Source organism: Diabrotica virgifera, chromosome 1 (assembly GCF_917563875.1).
Source record: "Diabrotica virgifera virgifera chromosome 1, PGI_DIABVI_V3a".
NCBI lineage: Eukaryota > Metazoa > Arthropoda > Insecta > Coleoptera > Chrysomelidae > Diabrotica > Diabrotica virgifera.
The window spans coordinates 251,750,523-251,762,925 of NC_065443.1; the positions used below are offsets into that span (position 1 = coordinate 251,750,523).

The following is a 12,403-nucleotide window of genomic DNA, read 5'->3' on the forward strand; positions in this document are numbered from 1 at the left end:
AATAGTGTTTTTTGACATTGTTCTTTAGATCACTTTTTAGAAAAAAAAAGATTTTGTTTTTTTATTACATTTTATTGCTAAAAATATATTTTACCAAGTTAAAAAAAAATAAAGTCCTTAGTTTTCTCATAACAAAAGATTGCTTAGGGATAGGATTTCTCAGAACAATTTTTTTTTCATTTTTAATTACTGTGAAATTGTTCAAAGGAATTTGGATGTAGACGAATTTTACACTTCACACACATACAATAAGTATGACAAACTTAAGCCATAATTCTGCATGAAAAAATAATGACATTTTGTTCCATAAATGTATATCCGCAAATGCTTCGTTTCTGAGATACGGGGTGTTGAAATTTGTCTTACAAACCGAAAGTTTATTTATTGCTCTAAAACTGGTTAAGATATGCAAATGAAGTTTGGTGGGTTTTAACAGGAAGGTATTGCGCATTTTTTGACATACAATTAATAATTTAATATTTATCATTGGTGATCATACAGATACTGAGCTTAATTTTTTAAAGAAAAAAAATAGTACAGCACCGAGATAATTTGTAGCTAAAAGGCATTTGTGAATTCCCCGTTCAATTTGTGACAAAAAATATAATCTTCCCTTTTTTCATATGAGGCGCCGTTTTTATGCAAAAATATAAAATATATTGACGCTTACAAAGTATTCAAATATATATTGCATAGAAAATACATTGTAAATGTTTAAGATATTTTATTTGTTGGTATCTCTCATAAAAAAAAACAAAGGATTTTTATCATAAATTAAAGGAGGATTTTAAAAATAATTTTTAATTTGAAATATCTCAGTGGCGTGCTTAATTATTAATTGTATGTCGAAAAAGGCGCAATAACTACTTCTTAAAACTCATCAAATTTCATTTGCATATCTCAACCGGTTTTAGAGCAACAAATAGATTTTCGGTTTTTAAGACAAATTTCAACACCCCGTATCTTGGAAACCTAGTATGGTCGGACATATGTTTATAGAACAAAACATCCTGTATATACAGTTATACTTTTGCATTGTCTTGCTTTATTCTCCTCCTCTGCAATGAAATGACCTACATTATCAAATATAATTTCTAACAACAAACTGTTTCTGGATAGTCATCCACAATTGGGTCTTGTAGGATTCTTGATTTGATCATTTGAAGCTGATATTATTGTTCGTCCGCTATAACTTTTCCCATGTGTCACGATTAATTTTCAAACAAATTAAGTCAAAACATAAAGTGAAACGAACGTCGATGTGTATATACATTTTGTATAGTGTATATATACTACACACATAGGCGTACGTTTCACTTTATGTTTTGACTTAATTTGTTTGAAAATGAATCGTGACGCATGGGAAAAGTTCTAGCGGACGAACTATACCCTCTCATTGGATGTTATCTTTAATCAGCGGTACTTCCATGCTCATAAGAATAACTGCTATGTAAGACTTAAATTATATTTGTTACATGCGTTGGTTTTATTTGTCACGTTATACAGGGTGTCCCGAAAATAATGGTCATAAATTATACCACACATTCTGGGGTTAAAAATAGTTCGATTGAACCTAACTTACCTTAGTACAAATGTGCTAACAAAAAAAGTTACAGCCCTTTGAAGTTACAAAATGAAACTCGATTTTTTTCAATATATCGAAAACTATTAGAGATTTTTTATTGAAAATGGAGATGTATAATTCTTATGTCAGGAACATCTTAAAAACAAAATTATAGTGAAAAAGTTTTAAAAATAATGTGTTTAACTAATAGTGCCACAATAATAATTTAATTGGAACGTACACAAAAGTTTGGGGGGGTTTAACCCTAACAACACACAACATTCCAGGAATGTACTACCAAAGTTCTATCAATATTTGAATGTCCTGGACATTTAGGGAACATTCGGTGAACATCTGTTTAAATTATTCCTGGAATGTTACCATAAGACATTCTGTGAACATACTACCAATGTTCCTATATTTTAAGTTGCGAAATAATACATACGTGTAAGAGATACAACATTACTTATAACATACCAGACAAACTAAGTGACATTTTAGGCCTACAGTGCAATAATATGTCAAATTTAAAGAGTTTCCCAAGTTCAATTAATACAATATTATAAACATACAAATGTAATAAAAATTATTGTTCGCGAATATTCAATTTGGAATGCGATTTTGTTAATAAAAAAAATACTTATAACTTATGCAAAACCCAAGAGAGGCATTTATATTTATTTCTTTTGCGTTCATTTTCAAATTCGCCGTGCATACATTTTTGTGCATGGCGCTTGAGAGGGCATCACGTGACTAAAAACGACCAACCAACGACCTCGCTTCGGCCATCTTGGCATCTTCATCTGTCATCTTCATCTTGGCGACTTTGCATTGCCGTGGATTATTGTTTGTATTATTTGTGCTTTTTAAGAATATTTTTTTAATTCGGATACTTTTATAATAGCTTTAATAGTATTATTAACATAGTGCATAAAATGGTGTCCTGTTTTTAACGCAGTTGGAGTAGCAGAAACAAATGTAGATAAAAAAATCTGCAGGAATAACGTTTCAATTATGACAGAAGCTCAAAACAAATGACTGTGAATGAAAAGCCCTATTAAAAGGTTAGTATGCAAATATGTAAACGAAAGCATGCCCTGTATTTCAGAAAATAAATTAATACTATTAATACCCTAATAATACTATTCATAAAAAATCTTTTAAGTAATGTAGATATAACAAAGTGAATAAAAGGCATAAATCAGAAGAATTATTATTTTATTTTATAAGTTAATAATTGGTCATATCCATTTATTATTTTAATAATAATTGTGAATAAGCCACAAACTTCGCTTATTCCTAACTAAAATAGTAAATAGAGATAGGTAATAACAAAAGGATTTGTAAAACTAAAATAATTCTTTTTGCGTTTTTGCTAGTGTATGCGTTTATAAATAGCATGGTAGACCACACACTATAATATGCAGTACCAACTAATGAATACACAGAATATTATAGTCGATTTGCTAAACTCAGTCTCAGTACTAATTACTGTAATTTTGGCAAAATTGGCCAAAAACAAAAAAAATTACCTACTAAAATCACTAGCCAGTTGTGTCTGAGTTTGGGGAACCGACTATACTAATAAACAATTTCTAAGCTGTTTTATAATAATTTTGTGAGTTCATTAATCATATTTTTTATTTAAAACTAAAATTTGTTAATAATGCTTAGTAATGCATATATTTTGTATTTTTAGCTTTCCAGAAGATCCTGGGAAGAAGACATGAAGTATAGATCAGATTTGTTAATAGAGGAGTATGTTCAAAACACTTTTTAGAAAAAGATATTGACAGAACTTCACTTTCATCTGTTCGTTTGAGAGACTGTGCTGTTCCAATAGCTTATGTCACACAGGTATATGTATAACCTAATTAATAATACAGTCCGTACAATATAGATACTGTTGTAATTCATTATCTACATCGGAGATCTAAGTTGACATTGTTGCCCAACTACAAAAAATTTTTGAATTCATTTTAAGTCAAATATATCACATAATTATTGCAAAGTAGATTATACAACAAAATAGATTAATATTCAATGTAAATAAATAAAAACATCAGAAATCGAAAACAAGAATTAAGGTATAATCTTATGTTACAGTTATTAAGGTACCAAGGGTATTATAGGGATATACGTTGACCGAAAGCGTTATTATTATAATACCTGTGGTGCCTTTAACGTTTAATGTCCGACTAAATTATTCTTTATATGCGAAAAATTTGAATGAATTTTGAATTGATTAGTTTTTAAATAAGTACATTTACCAGTAACAGTAGTAACGTAATTGTGGTAACCATAGTTTTACTTAGGTTGATATTTGTCAACTTGACAGTATCTAAGTCGTTATTTAAATTTAATGCCCAAGGGCGTTATATCGTACTTAACAGACTTCGAAATGTCATTATTTGTCAAATAATGTACCAGTAGGACATTAAAGTAAATAATAAAAACAATAAATATAATGAATATTAAATACTTATTTGTTTGTGAAAAATCTATTTCTTTGTGGCTTTTTTGTAATTAATTATTTTAATGGGGAAATAAGCCACAATTTACTTGAAAAAATAATTTTATTAAGGTTTCTACTTCCACATCGGATGTCGTTGTCAAAATACAAAATGTTCATTATTATTATTTTATTTATTAAATATTATTTATTATTTATTTAAATATTATTTAATATTTATTTTTTTATTATTATTATTTATGCATATTATTACCTGTAAATAATATTTCTTCTGATTGTTAATTGTAAAGGATAGAAAAATTACCTTTTATTTTATTTTCTTTTAGAATCAGCTGAGAGAAGTGGTCTACAAAAAACCAGAAAGGAAACGGAATATGTGGCTACGAAAAGCAAAAGATCGGTTTACAAAGCAAATGTGACACATTTTTTTATAATATTTAGGAATGTCAGCAAATTACATTAAAAAATGTATGTAAAGATTTTTTGCAATAAAAATGTTTATATTTATCAAGGATGTATTATTTGGTATGGCCATATATCGTCAGTGATGTGACAGTACCTCCTATCTGTTTTTTTCAAGAGATTTGTAAGATAGACTAAAAACTTGTTTCGGCCACCTCCTGTTTTCATATATTTTTTGACTTGTTTTGCAGTAAATTCAACTATCTATTTACTACAAAAAAAGTCAGAATACGTACGAAACCAGAAAGTGACCTTAAAAAATGTTTTTCGTCTCCTGCAAACCTCATGAAAAAACAGGAGATATTGTCACATTACTGACGATATATTTCAGTGAATGTCTAAAAAATATACTGTGAATGTTCAAAGAACGTTCGTAGACATTCATGGAATGTTCTAACAAGACATTCAGTCTAAAAATATACTGTGAATGTCCAAAGAACATTCATGGAATGTTCCAACAAGACAATCAGTCTAAAAAATAGACTGTGAATGTCCAAAGAACATTCGTAGACATTCATGGAATGTTCCAACAGAACATTCTAAGAATATTTAAAATGCTGACACAGCACTTTCCTGGTACTTTCCAGGGACATTCGTGTGCATTTGGGGACATTCCAGGAATGTTTTCAATGTCCTGTGTGTACATTCTAGGAACATTCATGGAATGTTTTGTGTTATTAGGGAAGGGAACAAAACCCCCATAAAATTTGTATGGGGTGCACAAATTTTACTTAATTTTTTTTAAGATATTGCTGTCGTAAAAATGCCACATGTCAATTTTCAATAAAAAATCTCTGAGAGTTTTCGATATATGAAAAAAAAATCGATTTTCATTTTGTTACTTCAAAGGGCTGTAACTTTTTTTGTGTGCACTATTGTATATAGGTAAGTGAGGTTCAATCAAACTATTTTTGACCCCAGAATCTGTGGTATAATTTATGACCAATCTTTTCGGGACACCCTGTATATTTTCCATGTATTAACAATAACACTATCAAACACATCTTTATAAAAAGGGACCACCACTATTTCTTTCCTTTTTACTTTATTCTGTAGGTTGATATGCCATTATCATGCAAATCAGCACCACCCATATGTTGATTATACTCATCTATTTTGGTTGAGGAATTAGTTGGTTTTTCTTTTGTATTCTGTTATATCTTTCTGCAACTGCGAGGGGTTCAAATGGCACAATCATTTGTTGCAACTGTCACTACAGAATTGTTATTCCATCTAACTAACAATGCACTTTGTTCAGTATCGTAAAAAAATCGTAAGTACCACAATCTTCTTTTACTTTCCATTGTACTGTTACAGGTATGGTTTTCGTCAATTATTCCGGTAGCTTAAAATCCTTTTTCTTTAAAACCGAATACCTTGTAAGCTGAGAAAAAGGTATCAAAAAATATGTGATGATTAGATTTTCGCTGAATAACTGACAACAAATCCAGCACAACGGTTTCTCCTTGGCCCATTTCGTTTCGTTTTCCGTTTATGTACATCTATGTCTCAAAATATGGCACCATTTCCTCATTTATCCATAGATTATGAGAAACTACGCATTTTAACTACACTTGCGAGCAAAAAAATCGGGTCACTCGATGAATTATACACGTTTTATGTCTCGAATTTCCTAAACCTGTTGTCCTATTTGAGTGATTTTTGAAGTTACACTTCTTTAGGCCCGATAGAGAGTGAATTTTTATTATTCTGCGCGCATGCGCACAGATACAGTATGTTATTCGTTGCTAAATCTTTTAAGTTATGTATGTATCAGTCCAAAAAAGGTGTGGAAAAAGTATATTAGTGTTTTTAGTAAATATATTTAGTATGTATAATTTTTGTGTCTTTGGATTTGTCTTCCTCAAGAGTAAGATAATACGTAATATTAAAACATTTTCCGGGTTCAAATGCGGACAAGTGCTGTCTTTTTTTAATTTTTGGATTTTTAGAAAGTGGTAAGTATTAAAATTAGTTTAATAAAATAAAAATAAACTATTTAAATTATTTTATATTTCGTATTTATTGTATATAACCTATTTATATTTTTTTTTATATTTCGTAGAAGTCATATGTATAATAGAAGTATAACTTCTTACGGGCGTACAAAGTACACACACATTCTTTTTTTTTTAGTATGTTATAGCCTTATTATTTAAGAATATCAATGTAATAATATTGTTGCTAGACAGGTAAATGTCATTTTATACCGGGTGTATCAATCATACGCTGTTTTTTCCTTAAAGTTCGGAACACTCTGTGGAATATTATAGCATAGATAAAATATTGAAATTAAAACTCAATTGCAGCCTTAGGCTTTCTTTACATTTTCTTTTTTGGCTCATTTGATTCTGTTGGATAATAAAAAAGTTAGGTACTTTCTAGGTAACAACTAGCCTTGTTCTTCATCAATACAGGGTGTTTCTAAATAAGTGCGACAAACTTTAAGGGGTATAATAATAATATCGTATGGCATTTTTGCCGGGGAGATCCTTTCGGATAGTTCCAGCGCCAATTACATCTTTAACCCTGTTTCAAGTAACTAGTGTCGATGTACACTAGCCCAGGGGGACCGACGGCTTAACGTACTCTCCGAGGCACGGTGAGACGGCTCGTGTCATTATTGGAAATGAAAATGGTTTGTCTTTGGCAGGGATCGAACCCACGTCTACTGGCGTATGAGGCCAGCGTTTATGCCGTTACCCACGGCCGCTCACACTTTAAGGGGTAATTCTGCATGACAAAATAATGTCTGTTTGCTTTATAAACATTATGTCCGCAAATGCTTCGTTTCCGAGATAGGGGATGTTGAATTTTTTCTTACAAACTGACGATTTATTTGTTGTTCTAAAACCGGTTGACATATGCAAATGAAATTTGGTAGGTTTTAAGAGGTAGTTATTGCGCATTTTTGACATACAATTAAGAATTTTATATTCATCATTGGCGTGCATACGGAATATATCTAAAATGTTTATACTCGTATGCACACCAATGGTGAATATAAAATTCTTATTTGTATGTCTAAAAATGCGCAATAACTACATCTTAGAACTTACCAAACTTCATTTGCATATCTCAATCAGCAAAAAATAAATCGTCAGTTTGTAAGAAAAAATTCAACATCCCGTATCTCGGAAACGAAGCATTTGCGGACATATATATATATATATATATATATATATATATATATATATATATATATATATATATATATATATATATATATATATATATATATATATATATATATATTATTTATTTATTTATTTATTTATTAACCATACAGACTAAATGTCTCATTACATGGCTAAAAAAAATATACATTTACAATTCTATAGTTTTAAATAGATGACTTTCTGAGTTATATAAAAATTATACAAATTATCTCATTATCACTTCCAGCATTGTAGAGGCTTGAATATTTTTTACATAGAGGTGTTTAAAATTTGACTTAGTATCAATTTATAGAACTTTGTCCGATTCAAGGACCAATCTACATCAATTAAACTGTTAAAATTGTTTAATAACTTAAGTGCATTGGCAAGGGGAGATCTTGTTGCAACAAGATTGTAAGGTATATTGAACATGAATGAAGATCGTGTCCGACGAGGAGCAATATTGAATGGAATGAGTGAAAGTAAATATGGGCTGTTAATCTTATTGTTAATTATATTGTATATAAACATAATTACCATTAAGTCCCTTCTTTGTCCTAGAGACAATATTTTAAACTCGTTTCTCAAGTGAGCCGACCTAACAGAATTATAATCAGGGCATTTTTTGTGTTTTTTAAAATACAAATACCGAAGAACTTTATTTTGTACCTTTTCTAATTCTTTAAGCGTTGACATATACTCACAAAACCATATTACGCTTGCAAATTCCAATTTAGGTCGCACTAAAGTAAAATAGAGAAATTTTATTGTATTAATATTTGTAAATGCCATTGTCTGTCTTCTAATAAATCCAAACAATTTGTTTGCCGCTGAGATCGACTGATTTATATGTTTCCCAAACGAAAAAACTTGATTGTATGTTACTCCCAAGTCTTTTACTTCAGTAACCCTAGCCAATCTCTCACCTCCCATCTCATAATCAAAAATAACTGGTTCCTGTAACCGAGTTATCGTCATAACTTTGCATTTATTAATATTAAACTCTAACTTATTAACTATACTCCATTCGTAAATACTATCAATGTCTCTCTGTAACTTAATACAATCACGTACTGACTGAATAATTTTGTACATTTTTAAATCATCTGCAAATAAAAGACACTCAGTATATTTACAAATAGAAGGAAGGTCGTTAATGAATATAATAAAGAGAAGAGGTCCTAAATTTGAACCCTGAGGAACTCCGGAATTGGCGTAAAACTTTCCTGATACATTACCTTTGTGTCGAACTATAAAACGTCTGTTTTCCAGATAACTTTTGATGAGTTCAATAAAATTATTAGACAAGCCATAAGTACTTAACTTTTTTAGTAACACATCATGATTAACGCGGTCAAAAGCTTTTCTAAAATCCGTGTATATCGTATCAAGTTGCAATTTAGTGCTTAATGTGTCAGCAACCTGATCTGCAAAAATAAATAAATTTGTATTTACTGACTTGTTTAGCACAAAACCGTGCTGTTGAGACATTATGTACTTTTCTATATATGAATATAACTTGTTATGTATAATTTGTTCAAAAAGTTTGGCGGGAGCACACATTATTGCTATAGGTCTGTAGTTTTCAATGTTTTGTAATGTTCCAGATTTATGTATTGGTGTAGTAACTGCAGTTTTCCAAATTGTAGGAAAGACTTTAGAATTAACTATGCTATTAAAAATATGTACCATCGGTTCAATCAACCACTCACTACAACCTTTTAATATATAAGGTGGAATACCGTCAGTACCCGCAGCTTTCTTTGGCTTTAATTTTTTTACAGCTTCTTTAAAATCATTGTAATCTATTGATTCAATTGCGAAAAAATCATTATGCAAGTAAGAACTATTACCAAAATCTAAATTATAAGTCGCTTTATCTGAGTTGTATGTAGATGCAAAAAACTTAGCAAATACTTCAGCTGTATTTTCACCATCAACATTCTGACCTAAGTAAACAAAATTTCCAGCATGAGTACAATTGGATTTTTTGTTTTTAATATAGTTCCAAAAATAATTTATATTACCCTCCACATTTTGTTGCACTTCTTTTAAATATTTATTCTCTTCTATTTTTATTAAGTATTTTAATGCACGTCTGCTTTCCTTGTATTTTTCTAAATAGTAATTTGAGATGTTCTGTAATTTTCTGAATTTATTTTTATTTTTAATTAAATCTTTTATTTCTTGTGTATACCAACTAGGAAATAATTTGGAATTATTGAATGTTTTAAATTTTGGTACACAATTCTGTATAATTTTATTCCATATTTCATAAAAAGTTTCTAAAGCTAAGTCTACATTTGTTTCATTTTTTACTGCGTCCCAATTTGTATTTCGGACATTATTAACCAAAAGTTCAAAATTTGCTTTTTTATAATTATATTCATTGGACAAATTTACTTCAAATTTTTGCTTATTACTTTTATTGTAGACTATATTAAAATTAAGAGTAGGGTGATAATGATCTTCCTTCACAAATGGCGTTAAGTCTTGTGTTACTACATATTTTGATGAATGATTTTCAGAGCATATTATCAAGTCAAGTGTTTTACCTTGAAAATTTGTAATGTTATTAAAAAGCTTAAATGAATTAAAATCTAAAAATGATTGCAAAATATTTAATTTAGTATTAGAAACATTGATCTCACTCACGTAACCTTTAATTTCTGGTATATTAAAATCACCAAATATATACGTCTTTTCAATATCAACAATGTTATCTTGAAGAAAATTTACTAGTTGTTCATATATATTATCAGAGCTGTTTGGGGGTACATATAAAGCAAAAATTGTATGTTTTTCATTACCTGCTAATTTAATATGAATCGCTATTGCCTCAAATTTTGTACAATGTTTGAAAATTTGTGCAATTTTATACTCCTTTCTTACTGCCACAAGAACTCCCCCTCCTCTAGTTTTTCCAGTAAATTCTAAATCCCTATCTGCCCGTATTAAATTATACATACTTGTATCAACAATTTCACCATCCCTAACCCCATCTTGAATCCATATATATATATAAAGCAAACTGTCATTATTTTTTCATGCAGAATTACCCCTTAAAATTTGTCGCACTTATTTAGAAACACCCTGTATTGATGAAGAGCATGGCTAGTTGTTAAAGTACCTAACTTTTTTATTATCCAACATAAGCAAATGAATCAAAAAAAGAAAATGTTAAGAAAGCCTAAAGCTACAGTTGAGTTTTAATTTCAATATTTTATCTATGCGATAATATTCCAGAGTGCTCCAAAATTTAAGGAAAAAACACAGTATGATTGTTACACCTGGTATAAAATGACATTTACCTGTCTATCAACAATATTATTAGCGTTGATTGATAAATACGGATATTTATCAGTATATTTATAGTGTGTCAATTTAAAAACTTACAATGGCTATATCTCACGAACAAAATCTGATATCAAAAAATGCTTGAAACCGTTTCTAGGATAGTAAGGGGGAACTAAAATGACATGAAAGAGAACTCACCCCCATCAACCCCCTAGGACCCACCCATCATAACCAAAAAAGTTTAAATTGCAAACCCCTACTTGTGATACATCATTGAAAAGGCTATAAAAAATGCTATCTAATGGTATAAATAATAATTATACAGGGTGAAGCAATAATTGTGAAACTTTGGCTTAAATGAAAAATTTACTAAGGTTTTGTTGAATTACAAATTGATTAAAGATGTCAATTAAGTAAATATTTAATGTGAATTCCGTTGTTTGGTAAACAATAATACAGCCTATTTTCAAATTCTGCACGAAATTTGGCAAATGTTCTAGTAATAGGGCGACATGCTTGAGTAATTCTTTCTCGCAATTCCCCAAGTGATGCAAGTTGAGTTTTATAAACAACTGATTTAAGGTAACCCCATAGAAAAAAGTAATATACTATCCTACTATAAGAAATACCATCCAATGGTATAAATAATAATTATACAGGGTGTTAATATCAGCTGGCTTACTATGACTTTTGTATTTGTAATGGTATCTCCCGGACTATTATTTTAAATGGTAAGTGTCCGCTCGTACTTTTTTTTGTTAATTAAAACTTAATTTGCTATTTTTGCCTTAAATCAGTTGTTTATAAAACTTAAGTTGCGTCACTTGGGAAATTGCGAGAAATAATTACTCAAGCATGTCGCCCTATTACTAGAAAAACATTTGCCAAATTTCGTGCAGAATTTGAAAATAGACTGTATTATTGTTTACAAAACAACGGAACTCACTTTACACATTTACTTAATTGACATTTTTATCAAATTTGCAATTCAACAAAACCTCATTAAATTTTTCATTTAAGCCAAAGTTTCACAATTATTGCTTCACCCTGTATAATTATTGTTTATACCATTGGATAGCATTTTTTATAGACTTTTCAATGATGTATCACAAGTAGGGGTTTGCAATTTAAACTTTTTTGGTTGCGGTGGGTGGGGCCTAGGGGGTTGATGGGGGTGAGTTCTCTTTCATGCCATTTTAGTTCCCCCTTACTATCCTAGAAACGGTTTCAAGCATTTTTCGTTTTCAGCTTTTGTTCGTGAGATATAGCCATTGTAAGTTTTAAAATTGACACACTGTATAGTATATAGTATACTACATTCGCTCTCGCGAGATTTTTTTTGAGACATTCGGAATAGGAAACGTACAACACAAAAATTCCTACCTCACACTATTAACTGCTAAAATCAACTCAAATCAACTTAATCTTTCATTAAAAAAAGAAGAATTA

At 29.8% G+C, this 12,403-nt stretch overlaps 1 long non-coding RNA gene across 1 annotated transcript; it reads left to right on the forward strand.

Moving 5' to 3' along the window:
- Positions 1-1,830: 1,830 nt before the first annotated feature.
- LOC126879088 (uncharacterized) lies at positions 1,831-4,544 on the forward strand. The gene is made up of 3 exons (XR_007695966.1): positions 1,831-2,628; positions 3,264-3,421; positions 4,364-4,544. It is a non-coding gene; the product is annotated as an uncharacterized LOC126879088 (long non-coding RNA).
- The last annotated feature ends 7,859 nt before the right edge of the window (positions 4,545-12,403 follow it).